The sequence below is a fragment of the Balaenoptera ricei genome, chromosome 11 (genome assembly GCF_028023285.1).
Source record: "Balaenoptera ricei isolate mBalRic1 chromosome 11, mBalRic1.hap2, whole genome shotgun sequence".
NCBI lineage: Eukaryota > Metazoa > Chordata > Mammalia > Artiodactyla > Balaenopteridae > Balaenoptera > Balaenoptera ricei.
Window position 1 is genome coordinate 26574691 of NC_082649.1, and position 27848 is coordinate 26602538.

The 27848-nt window shown below is 39.0% G+C and overlaps 1 long non-coding RNA gene across 4 annotated transcripts in view; it reads right to left on the reverse strand.

Annotated features, from left to right (window-relative positions):
* Positions 1-1925: 1925 nt before the first annotated feature.
* LOC132374621 (uncharacterized) overlaps positions 1926-27848 on the reverse strand; it is a 530077-nt gene continuing 504154 nt past the window's right edge. For 2 of the 4 annotated variants that reach the window (XR_009505698.1, XR_009505697.1), the window contains 2 exons: positions 13725-13857; positions 6661-7120 (listed from right to left, as the gene is read on the reverse strand). This is a non-coding gene — a long non-coding RNA (uncharacterized LOC132374621). Of the gene's footprint in view, positions 2617-6660; positions 7121-11835; positions 11872-13724; positions 13858-27848 lie in introns of those variants that run through there. The other 2 variants (XR_009505699.1, XR_009505700.1) reach the window with 2 other exon arrangements.

Consider the following 27848-nt stretch of genomic DNA (forward strand, 5'->3'; position numbering starts at 1 on the left):
CTTGATGAGTACATGAGTTCCTCCAGATGAAGCTTTCAGAGCAGTGCTTGGCTCCGTAAATGACAATTACTACTTCTGTTTCCCAATCCAGCACTAGCTTCTTCTTTTTGAGCCTCATTTATTTTTTTCTAAAATGGAGTTTGTAGGAGAATGGTCTATCTAATGTATAGCTTTCATTTTTTTGTTATCATTTCGTGGGGGATATGGGAGAAAGTGTAAAGAATAGGAGGAGGTGATAGGGAAACTGGACTGGTCAAAAGCAGAGGTGACAGAGGTAGTAAGTATAGCCATAGATCTGCACAGGTACCTGAGTGTTAATACACATCTGGATACACACACACACACCCTACATTTACACATATACATTCACAAACACACAACACACTCACACATAAACACTCACTCACGCATTCTCACACAGACATTCCATGTTTGACATCAACTTGTATCATCTCTTGAAGAAATCTTAATGTTATGGTTATCAGACATCAACAGGCAAGGTATTGCTTCTCATAATAAACTGAGGTTTGTTTTATTTTCTTACATTTGCTAAAAAAAAATATATTTTCAGGAAATATAACAACCGCAATTTTCCATGCCAGTAGCTTTTAGGAAATGGTGATTTTTAGGAAAACACTTCAGGGCAAAGGTTAGAAGAAGGAAGCAGATTTCAGCACATCTGAAATTCACAGGGAATTTCAAATCTATTTTTTCTGTGTGTATGTAAAATTAGACCATAGAGAAGAATCTTGAGAGTTACCGGAAAAAGAGCTAAGATTTTGGATTGAGTTTTTGAGGTCAAAAAGATTCAGTATAAGACAAAACTCTAGAAAGCATTTAGCAGTGTGCTGCATTTTTCACCAGTTAGATTCATCCACAAGAGGTCATTGGATGATCGGGTGACTTATTTCCCACCACTTTTTGAAATGAAAGATTACTACACCCTCTGGGCTTTTTAAAGAAATTTCAGTTTAGTCCCCAAAATAAGTTTAATGGAGATGAAGACTTTTGAGGACCATAAAACTTTGCATTATGATAGTTTGTTTTAAGATGAATTACCTCAATCCTGTTGGGGCACTAGTGTCATGACTGACTACACAATCACATAAAATCAGGAAAAGAATTTTCTGTAAGTGTACATTTTATAACCATCCTACCTACTCCTAGTTACGTTACATGCAGCACTGTTAGGGAGCAAAGTCACATTTTTTGGTTAATATCTCAACTCTACCACCTACTCACTATGTAATCTTGGGCAATCATTTAAGACTTATAAACCTCAGTTTTCTCACCTATAAAGTAGACATAATGATACTTACCACATAGTATTATTGTGAAGGCTAACCCAAATATGCCATGTGTATTAGTTATTATGTCTGTGTAACAAATGACCCCTTCCTCCAAAACTTAGTGGCTTAAAAACAACACTTATTATATCCTGGTTTCTGTGGGTCAGAACTCCAGGCATGGCTTAGCTGTGTTCCCTCACTCAGAATCTTCAACAAGGCTGCAATCAAGGTGTTGGCTGGGGCAGTGATCATCTCAGCTGGGGAAAGATTTACTTCTAAACCCACTCATGTGACTGTTGGCAGATTGCGGGACTGATGGCCTAAGTTACTCACTGGATGTTGTCAGAAGCCACTTCCAGTTCCTTGCCATGTGGGTCCCTCCATTGGGCCACTCACAACATGGCATCTCATTCCTCAGAGTGAGCAGGGGTGAGGCAAGAGAGAGGGCAAGCAAGACAGGAGTCACGACCTTTCCTAACCTAATCTTGGAAATGCTTTTCCACCACTCTCGCCATCTTATATGCACTAGAAGTAGATCACTAGATCCAGCCCACTCTCAAAATGGAGGGAATGAAACATGGGCGTTAACACCAGGAGGTGGTGATCATTGGAAACTGTTTTGGAAGTTATCATATAATATAAAGTAGTTAGCACAATAGTTTTTTTTATATATATATATTTTAAAATTTTATTATTTATTTATTTATTTATTTATTTATTTTTGACTGTGTTGGGTCTTCGTTTCTGTGCAAGGGCTTTCTCTAGTTGCGGCAAGCAGGGGCCACTCTTCATCGCGGTGCATGGGCCTCTCACTATCGTGGCCTCTCTTGTTGCGGAGCACAGGCTCCAGACGCGCAGGCTCAGTAGTTGTGGCTCACGGGCCTAGTTGCTCCGCGGCATGTGGGATCTTCCCAGACCAGGGCTCGAACCCGTGTCCCCTGCATTGGCAGGCACATTCTCAACCACTGTGTCACCAGGGAAGCCCAACACAATAGTTTGTACAAAGGAAGTATTCAGTATTTTTTTTCTGAGTTAGTATATATTTCTAAGAATTTTTCTCTCCTGGCAGGTCCAAACACAAAGAGGTATGGGGTCAGGTTTAAACTGGGCTGAGGGATTTTTTTAAAGGTATGCAGCTTCTCTGTGACTGAATTTCTCTATTTGTGCCTGAGTTTCTCCCATATATCCATGAAAAATATAAAATAATCATGTGAGCTAAAATGGTAGGATATGTCACTCAGAATTTAATGATGAAGAACAATATAAATATGGGTGCTGTTATTCTTTCCAATTCTTCCAATCCAGTCATCGGGTACATCGGCTGAAACTAGAAAAAGGAGAATTCCATATCTCCAATTTGCTTCCCAAATTTACCCCAATGCCTGCTCCACGAAAAAGTAGGAGACTTCCTGGCTTATTCAGTACAAGAGTGATATCTAACTTTCATCTTTAAATGGATCACGTAGATTTTCATTGTATCACTTCTATTGCACTGACTTCAATTATTCAAACTCAGAAACCTCACTTCTACCTGTTTCAGCAGATGCTGCCTGAATGTCCGTGTGTCAGACCTCACCACTTTGCAACTCCACGTATGTGACCTTAAACTCTAAAATAGCTCTCTCTGAATATGTCTGTTCTACTCTCTCACTCTATTAAACTTGTTTCTGCTCTTATGAAAGACCCAACCACAGCTCACGTTCACTTAATTTGTCATCTTACTTTTTCTTGCTTTTCTTCCATTTAAAACAATTTAAAACAATTCCACCACTAGATTTCTCAATTTCTGAACTTACGCCATTTCCAGTCCTGCGTAAATCCTTTAGTTACTACCCCTACTCTAGCTTCCAGGATAGTAAGAATTATTGGACCGAGATAAAGAAAAATACTGATTTGATCCTCAGCAGTTTTCACTGGTTAACCCCAGCGTGATCCTCATTGCTACTTAAAGGTCCACACTTTAATAGTCAAATAAACATACTTAAATTCTGGATCTCCGTTTTCTGGTTATAGGAACCTAAGCAAGTTATTTAAACTCTTTATGTCTCAGTTTCCTCATCTGTAAAAGGGAGATGGAGTAAATCTCAAAAAAATTTTTTTTCTTGTTTTCCTTCCCTATATTTAAAAAAAAAAATATATATATATATATATTTATTTATTTATTTATTTTGGCTGCATTGGGTCTTCATTGCTGTGCGTGTGCTTTCTCTAGTTGTGGCAAGCAGGGGCTACTCTTCGTTGCGGTGCGCGGGCTTCTCATGGCGGTGGCTTCTCTTGTAGTGGAGCATGGGCTCTAGGCACACGGGCTTCAGTAGTTGTGGCGCACAGGCTCAGTAGTTGTGGCTTGCGGGCTCTAGAGCACAGGCTCAGTAGCTGTGGTGCACGGGCTTAGTTGCCCCACGGCATGTGGGATCTTCCCAGACCAGGGCTCGAACCTGTGTCCCCTGCATTGGCAGGCGGATTCCTAACCACTGCGCCACCAGGGAAGCTCCTCCTTCCCTTTAAACTCCCTGAAGCATTTAATTCTTTTGGTCCTAGGCTCCTCTATTGACTCTTCTTTTACTTATTGTAAACCATCCCTGTTCTTCTCCTACCTATATATCAAGCCCTTGTAAAGCTTTTGCATAGTTTCTCATAATCTGCCTTATAAAAATGGTTGGTATGTTTTACTTGGTCTATGCTGATCACAAGTGCCCCAAATACACAACTGTATTGAACCAGGTTTGCCTGTATTACACTCAGCACAGGGTCCTGCACATGGTAGTCACTTAATAAATGATGTTCAACAGGGATGGATTTAATATTTAAGATGCTTGCCTGCATGCTTTTAAATTTTGGCTGCATTCACTGTGTGTGTAAACAAGAAGAGCAATTCTCTTCTTCAGCTTACTGTATGCCATTCCCCAACCTGAAAAATCTGAAAACCATGCTTATTTTGTTGTCCATTCCTAGTTGGTAGCCATTGTTCTACATGTAAAGAATGTATCAAAAACCAGAGTGTTAACACCAGGAACTGAGCTTAATATCCAGGTACCATTTGTCCCAACTGCTATAGTGTTTGATAATTTTAGGTCACAAGATCATAAAATACAAAAATATGTGAAAAAATAAAAACAATCACAGCATTTTGCCCACCCCCAATGAGATGAAAGTTCTTCTCACTTAAACTTGGGAAATGACACAAAAGTAAAACTAGGGGGAAAATGACTAAAAATAGTACATTATCTAATATCAAGAGATTACCTGTTTGTAAACAAAACACTTCAGCAAGCAAACCAGATATCTCATTTTGATATCTTACATTGTAGAAATTCCTTGCAGCCAGAGCTTTAAAAACTAATATTTGATCATTTTAATTTTCAAATGCTCTGACACCCTCTGTGCCTTTGGAGTCAGCTGTAAACTAATGAATCTGGAAATGATCAATTCATATTTCTTTCCTCAGTAACTTCTTATCAGAGCTCGCCTGAAGCCATGCATCTTCCTTAGTGCATGTCCAGGATGTCTGAGGCATTTTCTCCTTTGTGACCCAGATTCTCTGATCTGTGTGTCTATATCTAGCTTTCAATTATGTAGAGCATCTCCTTGAACATGCTGTGTAGTCCTTATTAGTAACTGAGAAAAACAAGTAGCTAAAATATGATAAGTTGTATTCTCCAAAGGACACTTGAAGGAAACATTTGATTTACGATATGTTTCTTGCCATTTAATACTTACTCTAAAAATATGAGTAACCAAGAGTTCTCTATTTCTCTCAACATTCCAAAGTCCCAATTTTAAAGTAAACTTGGGAGTTTTCCCAAACTAGTGAATACAACGAAAAAGAAATGCACTCACATATATAGAGAACAAACTAGTGGTTACCAGTGGGAAGAGGGAAGAGGGGAGAGGCAACATAAGAGTAGGGGATTAAGAGATACAAACTACTCTGTATAAAATAAATAAGCTACAAGGATATATTGTACAGCACTGGGAATGTAGCCAATGTTTTATAATAACTATAAATTGAATATAACCTTTAGCTATTGTGAAAGACTATGTTGAAACATATAATAGTGTACATCAACTACGCCTCAATTAAAAAAAACTTGGGAGTTTTCAGAGGGTGTTTCACCTGTGCTCTTGAGCATTCATTCAGTTATCACCCACTGCTCCTGCCACTTCTTCTAGGTACCACCTTGTCCCCTGCACACTGCTGTTTTCCTCCGGACACCACAGATTCCTACTTGATACTGATGCCCAAGCACGGGAACTCTAATGGTACCAAAGCCATGTGAGCATGTGAGGGGAGGGGAGGGGAAATGCCTCATATCCCACCCACGGATGCTCTGCTAAAAGGATGCCAGGGCACTGCTGTTTGCATACAGTTTGAGTTCAACTCTTTTTGGTTGCTGTTATTCTTCCTGGTTCCTCCCATACCATCTGGTCTCTTCGGATTCAAACATGACTCAGTTGTTATTTTAGCCAAAAGGCAAGGCTGAAGGACAATAATGTACTCAGATGACTAGAGCTGCGTTCCTTGGTCACGTTTGTCTTGACAAACTCCTTTTTACGGGGTTGTGTTGTTTCCCAGATGTTTTCTCAGCCTTCCATGTACATAGATGTCTGGTGGGTGGGCCCCAACCATTCGGCAAGCGTGCTGGGCACCTCAGAACTTCACGCTGGGTTCAGCTGCAGCCCGGCATGGGCTGGAATTAAATGAGGTCACCTCGCCCATACGAGAAGTCTTAGCCCAGAGCCGGTGCTCAGGCCTAGCCTGGTGCAAATACTTTGCAAATCACAAGGAATAGCAAGCTCTTCAAAAAGCAATGGCATTAAACGTGGACTGGTTGTATTCCCATTTACGGAATCTTAGGAGGAGTGAGAATACTTGATTTGGGCGTAAGTGTGGATAAAGCACATGTGATTAAATAATTCAGTCATTAAGTTTAGGGGGCATTGGGGTACGATTTGTTGAATAAACTCAAAGAGAGTACAAAATCGTACCCTCTGGCCCGGTAGGAGTGTGTCACTGAGCCAGGGGGCCTGTTTTTAATGCTGTGATTCCCTGGGGACATTTTATTTACTCCAGAGCTGCAGCTTTCGAAAAGTTGAGTGCGACTTTTAGTAATAAAGATTTTTAAAGAATGACCCAGTACACACACACACATTCTTACACGTGTGTGTGTGTTTGTATGTATATAGAACTAAAACACATTTCATTAAACGATACCCACCTTCTTTACATGAATGTATTCTGATATTTTTTTCTGTACTGTATTTATTTCTTCCCTCTCCTCTTCCTATTCTCCTCCTCTTCCTCCCCCCACTCCCCTTACCCCTCCCTCTCTTCTTACCCCTCCCCCTCTCCATCTTCCTCTTCTTCCTTCTCTCTCTGTCTCTGTCTCTCTCTCACTCTCTCTCTCTTTTATTGCTAACCAGGATCCATGGATGGGTTGCCACGGTGGTTTGTTTCAAAAGCACTGCCTGAGAAGAGGTCATGAGATTTCAAAATACCTCAGGGCATATTAAGACCATTTGGGAATTCTGGGAAACTAGTAGTGACCTCCAAAAGTTTTTCTTCAAGAACCCAGATAGGGTAACTCATAGAAGAGATGCCTTCAGTCTGACTCAGCCCAATTTCAGAAGCTCCAGCGTCTGCCAGGTGGTACTGTGGCTTTTGAAGAATCTCCTCCTTTGGCAAAGCATTGTTGGAGGAAAGCACAGGGACTGGATGGTGGAAACTGAGATTAGTGGTAAATGCAACCCGACCTTGCAACCTGGTTTGACGTTTGAGCTAGTCCTCACCTCTGAAAGCATCAGCGGTGTCCACAATGAGGCCTTCTCTCTGTCTGGGAAATGAACAAAGAGGCCTGTTAGCTGAATATTTTTCTCTCTCTAGTGTTGTGAGTTGGTGAGGAAAAGGGATGAGAGAGACGAGAAGGCCAGTAAAGAAGATCTCTAAACGACTGCTCTGTCCTTGAATTTGGGACCCTAGTGTTCTCTTTGTTAGCCCAGATGTGAGAAGGGAGGCAGTCTCATCACTTTGAAGCTGGTACCATATAATTCTTTCCGTCCTTTGCCCCTTATCTTCTTCCCAATAACCTGAAACAAGATTTACACATTCTAAGACCTGAGTGTGTCAGGGGCAGGCGTCTCATCATCAGCCTACTGACTCTGCTGGGGCGCTTTGGAATGAGTCTCTTTGCTTCCCAGAATCCAGGAGGCAAGGAAGAGGGACGGGGATCTTCTGCCTGGGAGGCCAGCAGGGTCCAGCACCTGCCCTTCCTGGACCACTGGTGGGAGAACTGGGCTCGTTACCTTACAGTTGCCCAATGCCTTTGTTTGAAATGTTCTCTGCAGCTCTCTACAGATATTGTATTCATTCTTCAATTCTTCCTATCAAGAACTCCTGTAAACTCGCATTTCCCAGAACTAAAGGTAAGAAAGAGAGACTGTTACTCTGTGTACATGCACTGATAGCAGACCTTCAGGAAAGCTGCTAAAGCAGTACATGCATGTCCATGAAATGGGAATAAAAATGGTTCCCCGGCTCTACTAAAAATTGAGCTTTAGTCCCATGAAAATTGTTTAAAAAATGTGATGGTTTTTGGAATAAGGTGGGATGGTAATGTTAAGGCAATGACCTCATAAAACACATTTTAAGATGTATTTCTTTTTAAAAGATAACGGCAAATGCATACGATTGCTTTGCTTTGGTTTCAGGGCTCAGATGAGTCTATGGCCTCACACCCCACATAGAACAGGACAGAGAGAGTACGTATGCAGCCCGTTCAAAAATAACACCCATGTTTCCTTTTCTTGAAAGTTTCACACGGGCAACGTGGCACGCGGAAAAGTCAAAACTGAGATCTACATTTGGTGGCTGGAGTAGTATTTGGTACACGGACTTTACATCATGAGGTTTCCCTACGTCAGAGGGACCCCAGCTCTGAGCTCTCTGGGTCCCGAGCGACATGTCCCATCCACACGCTCACGCTCTGTTCTGTGAAACACAAAAGGGCATTGGTAAGCACTGCACTCTGTTCAGAATCTCCTGCGTTGTACGTGCTTGACTATAACTATTGAGGCAGTCCTTTCCCTGGGAGTCAAACGGACACCTCGCAGAGAAGAGGACCCCGTCAGGCCTCTGGGGGACCATTCCAGAAGCTGCTGCTTCACTGTGCTACATGGTACCCTGGGGCCTGGCAGAGATTTCCCGCTGCTTCCTCAACTGCCGGGTGCACACCCAGGGAGCAGCTTAGGTGAGAAGCTGCTTCATTAAACAGAGAAGGCTTGGTTTGAAACGATCAGGCAATATCTTTCTGATTTGGAATGGGCTGCCTATTTCTAAGTGCTTTACAGACAGCACCTTCATCACCCACAAACATCCTAGAGACTAAAGGGAAGTGTTCCCGTCTCATCTTAGAAATAGCAGAGAGCTGGCAAAGGAATCTTTGTCCAACAGCAGTCACAGAAGAAAATAAAGGTCTCTTGAACCCCCGCCCTCCATTCTTGTTTCCCAGGTTTGGCACCAGCTCACGCCCTGAGCCAGCCCTCTGCCCAGTCACCCCATAGCTGCATTCCCTGTGCTTTCTCATGGTTGTTACTCAAACCACTGCCCTTTCGCCACCCTATTTGTGCAGACCTTGCCAATCCTTTAAAGGCTCAAATCGAATCCCACTTCCTCATTCAAGATTTTCATGAGCCTTCAGCTTGGAAATTCACCTTTCCCTCCCTGATGCTGTCATATTCCGTTGAAATTCATAATTTACTTCCTCTTCATATGGTCTTGTTTTACCTTCCCAACTAGAAAGGCAGCTTCTTAAAGGCAAAAACTCTGCAAAGTCTCTCTAAGGGCAGCTTCTCAAAGACAAGTCTGAAATGTGAAAGGTCTCCCTCCCTTTAGCATCACCAGGCACCTAGCAGAGCCTGGCTCGTGGCAGCCCCCCAATGGATACACATCCGTTCCTCCCAAAGTGACTATTTCCGGGCATTTCAGGTCCAGAGAGCAGCTTACATTTAGGGGGCTCAGGTATCTTTAACACTCCGATACCACTAGACGGCTTGCCTTCTTGAATTGTACTTACGGCTCACAAGAAGTGATTCCACTCTGACCATTATCCCCCTGGGGGGGCGGGTGGCAAGGGGGGGGGGGGTGCGGGCAGACCAGCCAAAAGGCAGAGGAATGTCTGAAGGAGCAGATTAATGAGCGATCAGAGGGGAGGTGGTGGATCCCCATTCAAGTCCTTGGAAAGGGTCTGTCTGTGGTGTGATGAAAGGGGCTGGACGTCGGGCCAGAGGGTGAGAGTGGTTCCACATGTCCCCGGCCTCCTGCTGCTGGAGGCCCGAAGAACAATGAGGAGGCAGTCAGGCGGTGGCACACGAGAGGCAGCTGACTCCAGCTGATTGAAAATAGGCCATTTGTTCCGTGCGACGCGAATGTGTACGGGGGCCCGCACGGGGGTGCTGCAAAGCAGGACAGAGCAGAGATGGCACTTACGTTTGCGTGTGTGTGTGTGTGTGTGTGTGTGTGTGAGATGAAGCCCTCTTTCTTCGCTTTTTAATTAGCCCTCTCTCCTCAATCAATTACCAATAAGAACAGCCCATGATCTCACCAGTTTCTGTAGCTGGTAAAGACGTAAGTGCTCTAGGGGAAAAAACTCGGCTTTGAATTCTAGAGATGGGTTAGGCACCACCAGATATTTCTGAACCCAAGGAAAAAGGGTTGATCAGAATGAACAAATGTTGCTAAAGGCGTAGCTGAGTATTCTAATCAACTGGATGCTTGACCTCAAAAAGATTGCTTCTCAGGCATTCCTAAAGCTTCAAAATCTCTGGGCTATATGGAGATCTTTACTGAGGCGATATTTGCAGCCAGCCCTGATAATCTGATCTGTAGAATCAGCCCTTAAAAGCCACTCACTCAAAGTCAGCTGACCACTGCTTGCAGCACCAGGCACCTGTGGGAATGCAGTACATAGTTAGAATGTCACCTGGGGAGAGGCAGTATTAGGTCAGACTGCCAGAGGAAGATTCAGTAAACAGTTTTTAAAAAAAAAATTTTTTTTTTAATTGAGATTGCTTGAACAAATGATGCCAGGGCAAGCGTGTGTATGTGTTTGTGTGCATGTATGTATGTGTGTGCATACTTGCACACACAGATTCGTGTTGATGGCAAAGAGTGAGGGAGTTATAACACCATTTTTGTCTTTTCACTATGAAGGGACATCAGCTTTTGCTCTGATACCATCAAAAGTGATCCAGATGAAAAAGAATGTGGTTCAACCTGCACATTTCTCCTAAAGAGAGAACTGGGCATCCGGAGAAGTTAAATGCCTTGTCCAGAGCCAGTCAGGGGCCTTTGTCTGTTTCATCTGTGCCAGACCCTCTGCTAGCTCAAAGACAGAGCTCAGACTTCCTGAACTCCGGACCATGCCACTCTCAGTGTTGACATAACTCGCCTGAGCCGGGCAGCTGAGACTCTGCCAAAGAGAAAGGGACTCTCCCTTCACGGGCAGGTGTCTTTACCCTTGAAACAGGCTGGTGATTCTGACCCAAACGGCCAGTTATCAGCTGGATGCATTTATCCAAATCATTGATCCCTGTTATTGGTCTGGAAGCTGGGACCAGGCACCAGAAGCCCCAGCCACTGTGGAATTGTGTGTCGGAGTCCAAAAAGGATGCCTCTGAATTGCTTCCCAGGGCTTGGAGGCTGTCAGTGCTACTCCCAGAGTCCCTACAGCAATGGCTCTTCAGCGTTTCCTTTTGCTTTGCCTTTTTAAAAAAAATCGTATAGAGGTTATTTTTAAACTATCCCTATGTTCTACTTTAAAAATCACCCTCAATCTTTTCCTGAAAACAAGGGGAGCAATTTTTCTTACAGAGTTGCCTCTTCCACCAAATTCCATGTGCTATTCTGCTCTGATGTTCATTCAGGAAAGCCTAAAAGTTAGAAGGCACGAGAAATGTCCAGTTTGTTCCATTTTTCATTGTATTTCATGCTTTCATCTCAAGGTTGCTATCAGGAGGGGACTTAGGGATGCAAAAATGAGTAAGCCATGGACTCAGGCTTTAAGAACCTTCTATTTCCATATGGGAGATAACAAAAGCACATACACAACTGCAATTCAAAGTAGAAAAAAAATTCAGATGAAAGGCACAGAGGAGGAACATATAATTTCCTTATGGAGCCTTTGACAGGGGCTTTGTGGAAGAGGTAACATTTGAGCTGAGCTTTCAAGGATTGATAAGATGAACATCCAGCCAGATCAGAGCAGTCACTTCAGGCAAAGATGTTACTGCAACTTCTTGGTAGCTTTTGCCTTTATAAAACTCCTTTTCTGAAGATTGAAGCTCCATTTTCATCGTAATTTTTCCAAAATATATTCCTGCACTTAATCCTTGGTTTCAGATACCCAGCCTAAATCACTATCAATAAAGCACACACTCCAATAGAATTCCAATTTATCACCACAAAATACAGGTGTAGGTTATAAGAAGCACACACTCTTTGTCTTTAGTGAAGTAATGATACTAGAACACTGGCACAAATAATACTCAATATAGGATGATATTTCTGACTTCTTGCTATAGCTGAGACCTGTTTGAAGAGAGTAACATCTATTAACTCCTTAACTCCCACAACAGTAGAGGATAACTTCAAAGTAGGTTTCTATTTTTATGTTCATTTTACAAATGAGACACAGAGAAGTTAAGTAACTTGGCCAAAGTCAGCCATTAAATATTTGAGCAAGGATTTGAACCCAGGCTGGAGAGTTTGTGCACATTAACACTATATCAAAGAGACTCTTCTCAGTATAAAAATTGCTTATTGAATTATTTCATTTATCAAATTTTTATTGAGCAACTACTATCTTCTAGGTACTATGTTTATGAGCTGAGAATAAGAAGAAAACTAAGAAGTGATATCTCCCCTTAAACAGTCTATCTAAAATCTTGAAAATGTAAGCCATTATTTAAAATGAGGCCAATTGCTAATAAAGAGAGGACAAGAACTTTGAACTCTTATCTTTTAGGTCATGTGTTAAAAAAGAATAATGCTAGGCACTGCAAAAGAGGCACCTTCAAATCTCAGTGGCTTAGCATAATATGTTATTTATCACTCAGTAATCCAATAGGATGCTCCTGTTTGGACAGTTCTCCAAACAGAAATGCAGGGACTTTCCAACCTGTGTTTCTGCCACCTCCACAAGAGCTCATCCAAAGAACTCATCCTTTCCAGTCACCTAGAAGATGTAGCGATATGGAGACTCATGCATGGGAGTATTTTAAGAGCCAGGTTGGGAAGTGGCATACATCACATATAATCACATTCTTTTGATTAGACCTCAGTCACATGGCCAATCCTAGATGCAAGGGAGACTGGAAACTGTAGTCTCACTGTGATCCCGGGAAGAAGAGAAGATGGGTTTGATGATTAGCCAGATGTCTCTACGACATATCCCTACACCAACAACTTTCCAATTAATTGAATTTCCAAGTGATACCATTATGCTATGTAAAACTCTATTTAACTTTTAAAATCCAGGAACATTATATAGATAGTCCATTATATATGGAGATAGAATAAGATAAGTGGAGGGAGCATCCTGCTTCTGCCTGCCTTTCTTTCCTATTGCTTGTTTGAGAGCTGCAGCATTTAAGGGACAGGAAGGGCATGTACTTAACCAAGCTCCAATTCTTGATTCTTTTCATTCTAGTATTAGATATTGACTGTGCCAAATGCTGAGTAGAAATTCAATTATTTGTGCATAATTCCGTCTACTTTCAGCTATTCTGAAAATCTATGCTAAATATATATCATCAAAGATATGAGATGCAAAGAGGACTAACATTTACTGAGTGTTCATTATGTAGCAGTCATGGTTTCAGATCCTTTGCATGTTACTACTTTGAGTTCTCATAAGATATCATTATTAAACCCATTTAATGGAGGTTATAGAGTTTAAGTAACCTGCCAAACGTCACAAGTGCATAAATAGCAAAGTCAGGATTCAATGCCTGTTATGTCTAACCCCCAAATTTTTATTCACCCTTGGAGTGATTACATTTACTCAGTTGAACAGGCAGTTTAGATAATTCAGTGGGGGAAATAATTCAAAAGCTTTTTAATTTACAAACTGGAGGTATCCAAGTAATTTCTACCACTCTCTGATTAACCCTATCTAGACGGACAACAAATGTTTATGATACAAAGTCATCTGCAAATAAAAGAATCATAGTAACTCTGTGTCTCAGGAGGCATTTCATCACAGATTGTTCTTATTAATTCTATCAACATATATTGTGTGTATGTATTATATGCTGGTCACTCCCAGGCTATACAGGGATGATGATAGCCATGGTTTCACCCTCAAACAGACCCCCTCCACAAAGGCAGGCTTAGGTGTTTCCCCCAAAGCAGATCTATACTTACCCTATTGTTATACCTACTTTATGTGCTTTTGAAACTGCCGTTTCATTTGACTGTATCCTACATTCTATGAATTCATGGATTTTGTGCTTTGCTCATGACCACTCCAGCACATTGCCTCATTTCTGACATGTGGTCTTCAGAAAATGCACTCTGCAATAAATGAATAGTAGATGGATATATTTCAGGAGAAAATAATCAGTAAGAACAAATAAATTACGTCCTGAATTACTGCAGTGAAGTCAAAGAACTAGAAGAAATTCAGTAAGTGTCAGGTTATGAGTAGGGGAAATGAGGTAAGATAAGATAGCAGCCAGTTCAGGGTTTAGAGTTATAGGCTTAATTCAAATAAATATGCAACAGGAAGAAGGAGTTTTTATGTGCTTGATTGCTTGAAGGTAACCGGTTGAAGTGTCAACTTGGTTGAAGATAATGATCACTTAAAAAGAGAAAATTTTAAAAAATTATTTAAGCATGGACCACTCTAGTTAAAGACCAGGGGCAGACTTTATTTTGTGGGCCTGAGATGAAGGTGAATTATTTAAAAACTTAAAATTCTTCCAGTAAAGAGTTCTAGTGAATTTGGTAACTATTTGAGAGTGGATTAGGATTCTGTCACAAAGTAAACATTCATGACCAATAACAAATATATGATTTTTTGCTCTTCATTATTGGTATTGCCTGGGGGATTGTTGGGTAAACACTTGAGGAGTATATTTCGAGTATGTTTCCTGTCCAGATGTAAATCAGAGTTTACAAACGATGGGGAGTGAGGGAGGAAGCAGGGGAAAATCAAGTTAATTATGCTAAGTTAGGAGAATAAATACTGGACTGGAATTTCAGGATTCAGGAAACTGTATCTTCAGAATTCTGGGGAGAAAAACACTTCATTCCACCAGGTTTTCTAAGACTTCACTTATAAGATCAAACTCAGGTTGAGTGAAGGCCAGGAAAGTGCTTTGCACTCAGAATCAGGAGAGTTTGTTCTAGATCTGGCTCTGCTATTAACTGGATGTGAGATCTTTGTCAAGTAACTTAACCTCTCTGAGCCCAGTTCCTCACCTTAAAGCTGAGGATTTGAAATGAGACTATTAGACCAAGTAACCAAAGAAATCCTTTTCAGGAGGATGGTTCAAGACGGCGGCATAGGGAGACCCTGAACTTACCTCCTCTCATGGAACCAACAAATATGCAGCTACACGTGGGTCAGTTCCCTCTGAAAAGAACCTGAGAATTAGCTGAACACCTGCTCCACAACAAAGGATAAAAAGGACCACATCGAAATAAGTAGGAAAGGCAGAAAAATGTTCTTGCCAAAACACCCACCCCCCGTGTGGTAGCACACAATAGAGATGGATCTCACCAGATAGGTTCTTCTCCAGGAGGAGTGAGGGGTTGTCACCCCACGCCAGGCACCCCAGTCCCTGGGCTCTACACCAGAAAGATGAGCCCCCAAAACATCTGGCTTAGAAAACCAACAAGGCTGATGACACACTCCAGCTGCCTACATAAAGCCAGTGGGTGCAGGCAATCCACACAAGGACACCACTTGATCTCCTGGCCCTGGTGACCAAGGGGGCTGGCATTCCTGAGCTCCATGGGACTCATGCACGACATAATCCTTGCACAGCCCCTTGGCCTTACTACAGCTTGATGAGATTCCCCAGAAAGGAGCTTATACACTTGTAAGGAACCCCAGTTTTTTTGCAACTGTCACCCAGGAGACACCTCCAGATCTCCTGGTCTGAATGCCAGCAGGGGTTATTCTTGTAGCCCCAAAGCACAGTATATATCTGCATATTTTAAAAGCTGCTGCCTGAGGGTCTGGCACTCAATCAGCCCGAAGCTAGGTGCTAAATGAGATTTCTCCCATTGGAACACTGATAGGTCTCAGCACACCATCAACAACAGCAGTGAACCAAGAATAAATTAGATGGTATAGATATAGACAGCTCAAATTCAAGAGACAACAAAAAGCAAGAGCAGGATTGGACAAGAAGGACCATCACGTACACAAGTCCACTCCTTCAAGACTGAGAGAGGTAGCCATTTGCTTAACACATAGAAACAAACCCAGTGAGCCAAACAAAATGAATAGAGAACTATGTTCCAAATGAAAAACCAAGACAAAACTTCAGAGAAAAGATAAGTACACAAAAATAAGTAATACACCTGATAAAGAATTAGAAGCAATGGTCACAATAATGCTCAACAAATTTGGGAGAAGAACGAATGAACACAGTGAGAACTTAAAAAAAAATTTTAAATATAAGAAAGAACAATCAGAGCTGAAAAATAAAATATCTTACATGAAGAATGCACTAGAGGGAGTCAATAGCAGATTAGATGATACAGAAGAACAAATCAGCTCTCTGGAAGACAGAGTAGAGGGAATGACAAAATCAGAACAGCAAAAAAAAAAAAAGAATTTTTTAAAAATGACAATAGTTTAAAGGACCTCGGGGGACAACATCAAACATACTAACATTCACATTATATGGATCCCAGAGGACAAGAAAGAAAAGGGCAGAAAATTTTTTGAAGAAATAATGGCTGAAAACTTTCCTAACCTGGGGAAGGAAACAGACATCCAGTTCCAGGAAGCACAGAGAATCTCAGACATGATAAAACCAAAGAAATCCACACCAAGACATATTATAATTAAAATATCAAAAAGTTAAAGATAAAGAGAGAATTTTAAAAGCAGCAAGAGAAACACAACTGATTACATATACGGGAACTTTCACAAAAGACTATCAGTGGCTTTTTCAGCAGAAACTTTGCAGACCAGAAGGAAGTGGTATGATATAATTAAAGCACTGAAAAGGAAAAAAAAATCTTACAACCAAGAATACTCTGTCCAACAACATTATCATTCAGAATTGAAGGAGAGACCAAGAGTTTCACAGAGAAGCAAAAATTAAAGGAGCTCAGCACCCCTAAACTGACCTTACAAGAATGTTAAAGAGACTTCTTTAAGAGGAAAAGAAAAGGTCATAACTTTGTTATAAGAAAACATATAAAAGAAAAAAACTCACCAGTAAAAACAAATATATAGTAAAGGTAGTGTGTCGACTACTTATAAAGCTAGTATGAAGGTTAAAAGAGAAAAGTAGTAAAATCAACTATATCTACAATTAGTAGTTAAGGGATACACAAAGTGAAAATTTATAAAATATGGTATCAAAAACATAAAACATGGGGGGTGGATAAAAACATAGTGCTTTTAGAGTCTTCAAACTTAAGTGATTATCAGGTTAAAATAGTCAGTTTTATATATAGATTGTTATATATGAATCTCATGGTAACCAAAACCCAAAAACTTTATAATAGATACACAAAAAATGAAGAGAAAGAAACCCAAACACTACACTAAAGAAAATCATCAAACCACAAGGGAAGAGAACAAGAGAAGAAAGGGACAGAGAAGAACTACAAAAACAACCATAAAACAATTAACAAAATGGAAATGATGACATACCTATGAATAATTACTTTAAATGTAAATGGGCTAAATTATCCAATCCAAAAACATAAGGTGGCAGAATAGATAAAAATCAAGACCCATCCATATTCTGCTTACAAGAAAATCACTTCAGGTCTAAAGAGACACACAGGCTAAAAGTGAAAGGATGAAAAAAGATATCCCAGACAAATGGAAATGAAAATAAAACAGGGGTAGCATTACTCAGACAAAATAGACTTTAAAACAAAGACTGTCACAAAAGACATAATGATAAAAGGGTCAATACAAGAAGAGGATACATCATTCATAAACATTTATGAACTCACATAGGAGCACCTAAGTATATAAAGCTAATATTAACAAACATAAAGGGAGAAATTGATGGTAACACAATAACAGTAGGGGACTTTAATACTCCACTTACATCAATGAATAGATCATCCAGACAGAAAATCAATAAGGGAACATCAGCCTTAAAGATGAACTTAATAGATATATACATTCCATTCAAAAACTGCATACACATTCTTTTCAAGTGAGCATGAAACATTCTCCAGGGTAGATCACATGTTTTGCCAACAATCAAGTCTCAATAAATTTAAGAATATTGAAATCATATCAAGCATCTTTTCCAACCACAATGGTATGAAACTAGAAATCAATTGCAGGGAGAAAACTGGGAAAAACACATACACATGAAGACCAAAAACATGCTACTAAACAACCAATGGGTCAATGAAAAAAACCAAAGAGGAAATCAAAAAAAAATCTGAAGACAAATGAAAATGGAAACACAACACTCCAAAATCTATGGGATGCAGCAAAAGTAGTTGTAAGAGGGAAGTTTACAGTGATTCAGGCCTATCTCAATAAACAAGAAAAATTTCAAATAAACAATCTAGCTTTACCTAAAGGAACTAGAAAAAGAAGAACAAACAAATGCAAAATTAGTAGAAGGAAGAAAATAATAAAGATCAGAGATAAAACAAATTAAAAAGAGACTAAAAACCAATGAAAAGATCAATGAAACTAAGAGCTGGTTCTTTGAAAGGATAAACAAAATTGATAAACCTTGAACCAGACTCATCAAGAAAAAGAGAGGGCCCAAATAAATAAAATCAGAAATGAAAAAGAAGTTGCAACTGCTGCCACAGAAATATAAAGGATCATCAGAGACTACTATAAACAATTTATGGTAACAAATTGGACAACCTAGAAGAAATAGATAAATTCCTAGAAACACAATCTTCCAAGACTGAATCATGAAGTCGAAAATTTGAATATACCAATTACTAGTAATGAAACTGAATCAGTAATTTAAAAATTTCCAACAAACAAGTCTAGGACTAGATGGCTTATAGGTGAATTCTACCAAACATTTAAAACAGAATTAATACCTATCCTTCTCGAATTTTTCCCAAAAATTGAAGAGGAGGGAACACTTCCTAAGTCATTTTATGAGGCCCACATTCTACCTTGATACCAAAATCAGATAAAAACACCATTAAAAAAATTACAGATCAATATATCTGATGAACATAGATACAAATATCCTCAACAAAATGTAAGCAAACTGAATTCAAGAATGCAATAAAAAGATCATACACTATAATCAAGTAGGATTTATTCCAGGGATGCAAGGATGGTTCAACATCCATAAATCAATCAGCTTGATACACCACATCAACAAAACGAAGGATAAAAAATCATATGATCATCTCAATAGATGGAGGAAAAGCATTTGACAAAATTCAACATTCATTTATTATAAAAACTCTCAACAAACTGGGTATAGAGATACTGTACCTGAAAATAACAAAAGCCATATATAGCAAACCCACAGCTAAAATAATAATCAACAATGAAAAGCTGAAAGTTTTCCTCTAAGATCAGAAATAAGACAAGGATGTCCACTATTGCCACTTTCATTCAACATAGTATTGGAAGTTCTAGCCACAGCAGTTAGGCAAGAAAAAGAAATGAAAGGCATCCAAATTGGAAAAGAAGAAGTAAAACTGTCACTATTTGCAGATGACATGATACTATATACAGAAAATCCTAAAGACCTCACCAAATAAACCCTATTTGAATTAATAAATAAATTCAGTAAAGTTGTAGGATATAAAATTAATATACATAAATTGGTTGCATTTCTATACAGTAATAATAAGCTATCAGAGAGAGAAATTAAGAAAAAAATCCCATATAGAATTGTATCAAAAGAATAAAATCCTTAGAAATAAATATAACCAAGAAGGGGAAAGAACTATACTCTGAAAACTATAAGACTTGATGAAAGAAATTGAAGATGACACAAATAAATGGAAAGATATACTGTGCTCATGAATTGGAAGAATTAATGTTGTTAAGATGTCCATGCTACCCAAAGCAATCTGCAGATTCAGTGCAGTCCCTATCAAAATACCAATGGCATTTTCACATAACTAGAACAAATAATCCTAAAATTTGCATGGAACCACAAAAGACACCAAATCCCAAAGTAATTTGAGAAAGAAGAACAAAGCTGGAGGTTTCATACTCCCTGATTTCAAACTATACTACAAAGCTATAGTAGTCAAACACTATGGTACTGGCACAAAAACAGACACACAGATCAATGGAACAAATCAGAGAGCTTAGCAATAAATGCATGCAATTACAATTAATTAATCTATGACAAAGGAGGAAAGAATATCCAGTCTTTTCAATAAATGATGTTGGGAAAACTGGACAGATATATGCAAAAGAATTAAAATAGACCACTATTGTACACCATATACAAAAATAAATTCGAAATTGATTAGAGACTTAAATTTAAGACTAGAAGCCATAAAACTCCTAGAAGAAAACATAGGTAGCAGCCTCTTTGACACTGGTCTTAGCAATATTTTTTTGGACATGTCTCCTCGGGCAAGGTCAACAAAAGCAAAAATTTTAAAATGGACTACATCAAACTAAAAACTTTTGCATAGCAGAGGAAACCATCATAAAAAGGAAAAGGCAACCTACTGAATGGGAGAAGATATTTGCAAACTGTATATCCAACAAGAGATTAATATCCAAAATATATAAAGAACTTGTACAACTTAATATCATAAAAAAAAAAAAAACATTATCAAAAATGGGCAGAGGACCTGTGTAGACATTTTTCCAAAGAAGACATATGGATGACCGACAGGCACAGGAAAAGATGCCCAACATCACTAGTCATCAGGGAAATGCAAATCAAAACCACCATGAGATAACACCTCACATCTGTCAGAATGACAATTATCAAGAAGACAACAAATAAGTTTTGGCCAGGATGTGTAGTAGAGGGAACTCTTGTTCACTGTTGGTGGGAATGTAAATTAGCACACCACTATGAAAAACAGTATGGAGTGTCCTCAAAAAGTTAAAAATAGAACTACCATACAATCCAGCAATTCCACTTCTGGTTATTTATCCGGAGGAAACAAAAACACTAACTAGAAAAAATATATGCACCCCTATGTTCCTTGCAGCATTATTTACAATATCTAAGATATGGAAACAACCTAAGTGCCCATAAATAGATGAATGGATAAAGAAGGTGTTTTACATATATATATGTAAAACATATATTTTTTTACATATATATATTTCATTATATATATATAATGAAATACTACTCAGCCATAAAAAGAACAAAATCTTGCCATTTGGACAACATGGATAGACCTAGAGGGTATTATGCTAAGTAAAATAAGTCAGGCAGAGAAAGACAAACACCATGCGATTTCACTTATATGTGGAATCTTAAAAACAAAACAAATGAACAAACAAAAGAGAAAGACTCACAGATACAGAAAACAATATAGTGATTGTCAGAGGGGAAGGGGATTGATGGGTGGATGAAGTAGGGGAAAGGGATTAAGAGGTACAAACTTCCAATTATAAAATAAATAAGTTATGGGAATGTAATATACAACATATGGAATACAGTCAGTAATATTGTGATAACTTTGCATGGTGACAGATGGTAGCTAGACTTAACCATGGTGACCATTTCTTAATGTATAAAAATATCTCATCACTATGATGTATACCTGAAATTAATATGACATTGTATATCAATTATACTTCAATTTAAAAAAAATAAGAAATCCTTTCCAGCCTTAAATAAGCTATGAACATTTCAAAGCATGAAATTTTTCTTTCACCTTGACTTACAATACATTCTTTAGTTGATGTAGCATTATACGCTTATAAGCCCTACTATTAGTGTCCAATTATCCAACTTAGACCCCAGAACTTCACCTAAAAGAATAGGTCCTAGGATTGTCACAAGGTTCTCACTGTTGCTCACTGGGGCAATTCAAGAGAGGTGGCCTTCAGTGTTTAACAAACTTCAGGGTCCAAGGTCAGGAGCTGATAGGAGACCAGACTGGAAAATGAAGCTGTGGGTTGGGTACAAAGCCAATGGAAGTGGATGAAGGAGGGGGTGTCGTATATACCCGCTATATCAGTTTTCTATGGCTGCCACGAACTTAGCGGCTGAATACAAGTTCATTATCTTACAGCTCTGGAGGTCAGAAGTCCAAAACAGGACTCACTAGACTGAAAGCAAGATTTGTCAGGGTGTATTCCCCTTCTGGAGGCTCTAGGGGAGAATCCATTTCCCTACCTTTTCCAGCTTGACTCATAGACCTTTATCTTCACTGTCAGCCACGTTGCATCTCTCTGACCCTTCTTCTGTAGTACATCTTCCTCTTCCACTTTTAAGGACCCTTGTGATTTCATTGAGCCCAATCAGGTAATTCAGAAAAATCTCTCTGTTTTAAGGTCAGCTGATTAACAACATTATTTCCTTCCTTATTTCCAACCTTTATTTTCCTTCCTTATTTCCAGCCTTAATTTACAGTAGCCATGTAACCTAACAGTCATAGGTTCAGGGGATTAGGACATGGGCATCACTGGGGGGTCGTTATCTTGCCCACCACAGTGGCTCAACATGAATCTAGGGGAACACAAATGTCTGACTGCCACATCCGTGCAATCCATCTCTACTAAGATGTATGTGTGATATAAAAAATATATGAAATAAAATCTAGACTTGGGGATCCAAAAAAATTAGTTTGAATTCTTGGGCAAACTGCTTAACATTTTACATCTGAAAATGGGGATAAGAATACATATATTGCAGGGTTGTTTTGAGGATTAAAATGTTTGCAAATTGAATCTAGTTTCCTCATATTTTTCTACCTATAACACATATAAATGGTGATTATTGATATTAGTGTTTCATTTTTTGTACTTTATTAATTTGTTTTTGTTATTAAGACTAACTCTTGTAAAATATGCTTCAAGTCTTGATAATTCATATCTTGATCCTCTTAGGAAGCCACATCTAGGTTTATTTTTTGATTCACATGGGAAAAGAACAAGCTTTTAATTAACCTTCTGAGGAAGGGCACACTCTTCAGGCATATAATCCATCATAGTTTTTCAAAGAATATAAAGGTTTATTGGTTCAAGCAAGACCTAAATGTTTATATATGAAGCTTGACTAAGACTAAAATAAATCATGCTCTTGGCAAGAGACAATTGGGTTTTCACTAAAAATAAAACTTTCAACCTGAGATCTGAGCTAACTTCCATGACTGGCACTAATTCTAGACCAGGGAGAGGGATAGTGAATATCTCAGCAGCTTTCAACCATTTAGCATTCCTATCCAGGAGATCCAAGGACTTCGGCTATACTGTTCATCTATCTTGTGATCATTATGTACAGAATTTAACACAAGGAACAAGCATCAGGAACGTTTCCAGCTCTCACTCTGAGCCTTGTTGGCATTATTGAAATAGGAACTACTCTTACTTGGTCAGTCAGCCAATTAATTTTGTCTCAGTAATTACAAAAAATTAAAAAGGAGGCAACTTTCCTGATGTCTTTCCTTAAATGACCACACTGGTGTTTATTTCTGCATCGACCAGTATAGCTATCTTAACTTGGCAGTGGTATAATATTCTGTTGTAACTGTCAGTTCACAACCATTAAATCAAACAAACAAACAAACAAACAAAAACTGGGTGTGTTGGGTCAAGGTCTAGAGCAGGTATCATGCTGAGTGGGAATGAGGGCCAAGTTGCACGTCTCGGGGGGGACATTCTGGCGATGGCTGCCTGTGTTGAATCTTCTGGGCTTCACTCCTTTGAAGCAGCCTTGCTGACAAGTTGCTGTCTGTGAGTTATAGCATTATGTTGACACATCTTTTTGCACCTTGAAAAAGTAATGAAAACTAATCATTCTCCTGCTAATACTTGACCTAGCTTCCTTCATCTGTTTCACTGAATAACATTAACTTACTCCAAGAAAAATTAGATTGCTTTACTCAGAATCATGAATAATTTTTTCTACCTCAATACTGTGTTGTTGTTGTTATTATTATTATGCTACCAATAGATATTAAATCCTCAAATCAATAAATATATTAGAAGTCTACTATGTACAAAGCATGATAAAAGGGGCCATGTACGATTATAAAGAAAGCTAAGACACGGCTCTGTTTTTAGGGAAATTACAAAACCCTTCTGTCATTCTATTAATATGAAAGACATTTTTTAGAAACTGAAGATGGACTTTGGAGAGGTAGACAATTAGGGACTTCAGATTTCAGCGTAAGATCAAACTGATCCAAAGTCACTATTACTCTATTTTAAAGAAAAATAAATGTTTTATTTTTAAAATTTTTATCCTAAATGTCTACGATGCTTAGGATTGATGGAAATCTTATCACATACTTGATATGTCCAGAGCGGATTTGGGTAGAACACTATCGACATGCATGTACAGAGAATTGAATCCTAAAGGATATTGCTTTAGAGAACTCATCTGAACTGATTTTTAAGGATTTGTTTATGGTTTCTCTTAAAGGACAGATAAGGGTGACTTTTGTCTGTTTGCCAAAGTGATCTGTACAGTTGGGGAGTTGCCATAAAGGAAATCTTTTATTCGCTTCTCAAAAAAAATGGGTTACACATATGAAAGTATTTTAAGTACAGCAAGTATTAGAACAGACCTTTGGGGGAGGCTGCCCAAATCCTCACTGACAACCGAAGGACCTGGCAGAAACCCCTAAGGCAGAAACAGTACAGTAGAGAGAATTTTGCAGTCTCCATCATGAGACTTGCTCACCTCATGCCTCTCCTACATCTATTGACCTCTAGCAACTTTAGAACGGATCCCTACAAAATCAATGAGATCTCCCTGTTATTGTCTATAAAGGAAGGGGGGGAAAAAAAGAACAGCTCTTTGATATGGCCCTAGGGAAAGGAGAGCCATCATCTTCAGGAATATTTTCATCCTAAAGAATTATCCCAGAGAGAGACCATGAGTATGGGCTACCCAACACTCTTGAAGAAGATATTTCAATGCCTAGAGACTCCTTTAGATGCCCCACCATGAAGGCCATCTGCTTACTACCTACTCCTCTGGCCCACCATGGACCCTGGAACTCCAACTTAGGTGATTCATGGGATGAGATGCCAAACCTGAATTATATCCCCTCTATATTATATTCTGCAAAGACTCGTAAAAGACACTTTGTTGATCTGATAATAAAATCAAATAATAAAATCTTCCTAAGGGGAAGAGCCAAGTGGCCATTTAGTTGTTCACTAAAGACCATGAGGCGTCTGTGATCTCTGTTCTTTTTGGCTAAATGTCTAGATATGCAGCCAAACTCTGGATCTCCAAGGTGGGTTATAGCACTGACTCCTTTCAAAACTGCCTTTCCAAAACTTTCTTCAATAATAACTTAGAATTTCTTCAATTGAGAATTTATTTTTAGCTCATTTGATTTTAAGGGCTACATTTATATGTAGTTATTTTTTTCTTAGATGTCCAATTTCCTTAGAAATTTGATATCGATATACTGAATCCCAAATTCTTTGATTCTCTCAAAAATTAAAAAAAAAGGAAAGATAGGAAAAAAGTAAAGAAAGAATCAAATCAGGATTTTAGTAGATATTAGACACTATTTCTTGTTCTTTTAGTAATTTGGGGGTTGTTCATATGTGTGCCTTGGATATGGCCCTTGTCTCATTGGACTTTATGCTACTTTAATTAAATATGCTCCTTCTGTTTGTTTTGATTTGATTCATTTATTTATCTTCCAGGACTACTCTGTATCAGGATGAGTCCATATGCACATATCTGAAATCATGATCCAATATAGTAAGAAAAAGCCATATCCCAGCCAAACTGAGTTTTTCAACCTGTGTCCCACATACACTAAACTTTGGGGTCACATTGATATGAGTGGGTGAGCCACTCACCACTCCAGGGAAAATTAGGAAATATTATCTCTATTAACATTCTTTCTTTAAGCCTCTACTTTTCCCCATTCTAGGAAACCTGGGGAGCTTTTGTTTAGATTGATTGTTCTCTGATAGTTTCTCAGGTGACATAAACAGCAGTACAACAAACACTGTTAAGAATAAAGGAAAACACTAAACATTTTGCTTACAATAACTGGCCTGCATAATCTTACACTTTTGTAATTTTGTAATAAATGTTCTTAGTTTGACTTACTATTGGGCATGCGGTGGAAGTTAAAAGGAAACCTTTACCTGTGTATACCCCAAAACACTTCATGATGGAAATTCCAAACTGCCCAGTATTTCTGCTATGAATACCTAGACCAATGCATCCCATACCTGTTTCAAAACTCATTTGTGCCCAAGTAAGGGCAGATCCAGATGGGGTAAAGCCAAGTTCACTTTATTTGCATCAGTTTGCTCAAAGCTGATGTTTTCCTTCGCCCTTTTTAAATTTTTTCATATTTCTCCACAAGAAACCAGTTGTCAGGCAGGAGGCTCTGTTCTCTAATGACTCACAAAATATGCCAAACCAAACTTTTTCCTCCTGCAAGACTTTAGTAGATTTCATTTTTAAGTGTGGTGTCATTGCTTTGTGAATTGCTAATACCAATTTGTCTTTCTTTTTTTTCTCTCCACTGAACAATAAAGGGAATGGTTAGAGCTTTAACAACCAAGACATAAATAAGGAAAACAGCTCGAAAGCAGAACACTGTGTAGCTGTTAAACGATCAGCTCTTTTCAGATCCTCCATAAGGATTAAGGACTAAATGAACCTTTTCACATATTGTTACTCGGACACAAGGCACAGAATCAACTTCATTCTTCTCCTTTGAACCAAAACGACAATCATACTGGGAAGCCCCCCACCATCCCCTGAGTCAATTAAAGATTCTGTTACTGGAGTTATTTTAAATGGGTGTGTTTAAAGCGCTAGGGGACAGATTGTAGGATATAATCCTCAACTGACAGGGGGGAATGTACTAAAAGTCCCCCAGGAGATCACCCATCTTCATGTTTGTGAGACACATGGTCACAGAGATGGACAAACCAATTTGAATGAGATAAGAAAAGCCAAGCTTTTTCTACCCTTCCCCCAAATCCTCAGCCACCTCACAAGCTGAACCTTTCAAATACACTTAGTGCTGAGGCAATTTGACATGGGTGGTAGATTAACACACCCACACAATACAAACAGGGAGGGCACCTCCCTTATTGATGCCAAGTTCACAGAATCAGCTGCTACACTAGTCTAAAAGCCAGCTTGGGAAGACCAGAATTGTATCTTCGACTGTCTGTCTTTATTTTAGGGCTCAACTGGGACTCTAGGAGAAGAAAGTTTCATAGGTTCTTGAAAAGTCCTGAGATTGACTAATTTGGTTTTCGGGTTTTTGTTTTTGCTTTTGTTTTGGGTTGTTGTTCTTAAGTAGGGGGAAAAAAATCTTCAAAGTATGTCTGTTGTTTTTGTTTTTGTTTCTAAATTGTGGTGGTATTCAGAGGACATTGGTAGGGAGGAATCCAACGAGGGTTTGTAAGAGAACAGGATTCACCCAGATCCAGATATAAAAGCAGAAATCTTGGCTACTTTTCTAATTTCTACATATCCTCTTGATGTTATTATTTACAACCCTCCTCATTCTTGTACCTTCACCCTGCTGGTTATATCGTAAAATTTACAGGAAGAAACAGAGAGAAACTGATCTCTACAGGCACACAGTCATGGGTTTTAGTGTCTATTTGTGTAGCCCCATCCTTATGCAGCACGAAGGGAAGATATCTCCTACTTTCTGCTGAAAAGGAGACCACCAGGCTAAGAACAGAGGAGTCTGGTGTATCCGCATGATCTAATAAGACTTTCTTGTTCTTCTTTTTAGCCCCCCATAAAAAACAATGGAGTCAGAAAATGATTTGAAAATAAGTTGCTTAGAGACCGTTTCTCTTGGGCTAGGAAATGAATATGTGCATTTGTTTCCAAAGTTTTCATGTACTCTAAACCCAAATACACACTAAAGCCCAAGTGGCCATTCTGAAACCCATCCATCCCACAAGGCTTTATCTTCTTTACCCAATATCTCCTATTTTTTGCATGTTCCCACCCCAATTTCACACCAAAATGAATCAGTGGGCAAATTTCAATAGCATCGATTTGAATCATTACTGTAGGATGTGGAAAATAAAAAGTAAGAATTTTTTTCTTTTTTCCCCTTAGATTTTATTACTTACTTTGATTAGTTTTAGCCCTACACATTTTTGGAAATCTTGGTGTTATATTTTGTGTTGACATACATTTAATTTAGTCAGATTTGCCACAGAATATGTTGGGTTTTTTCTTGACATT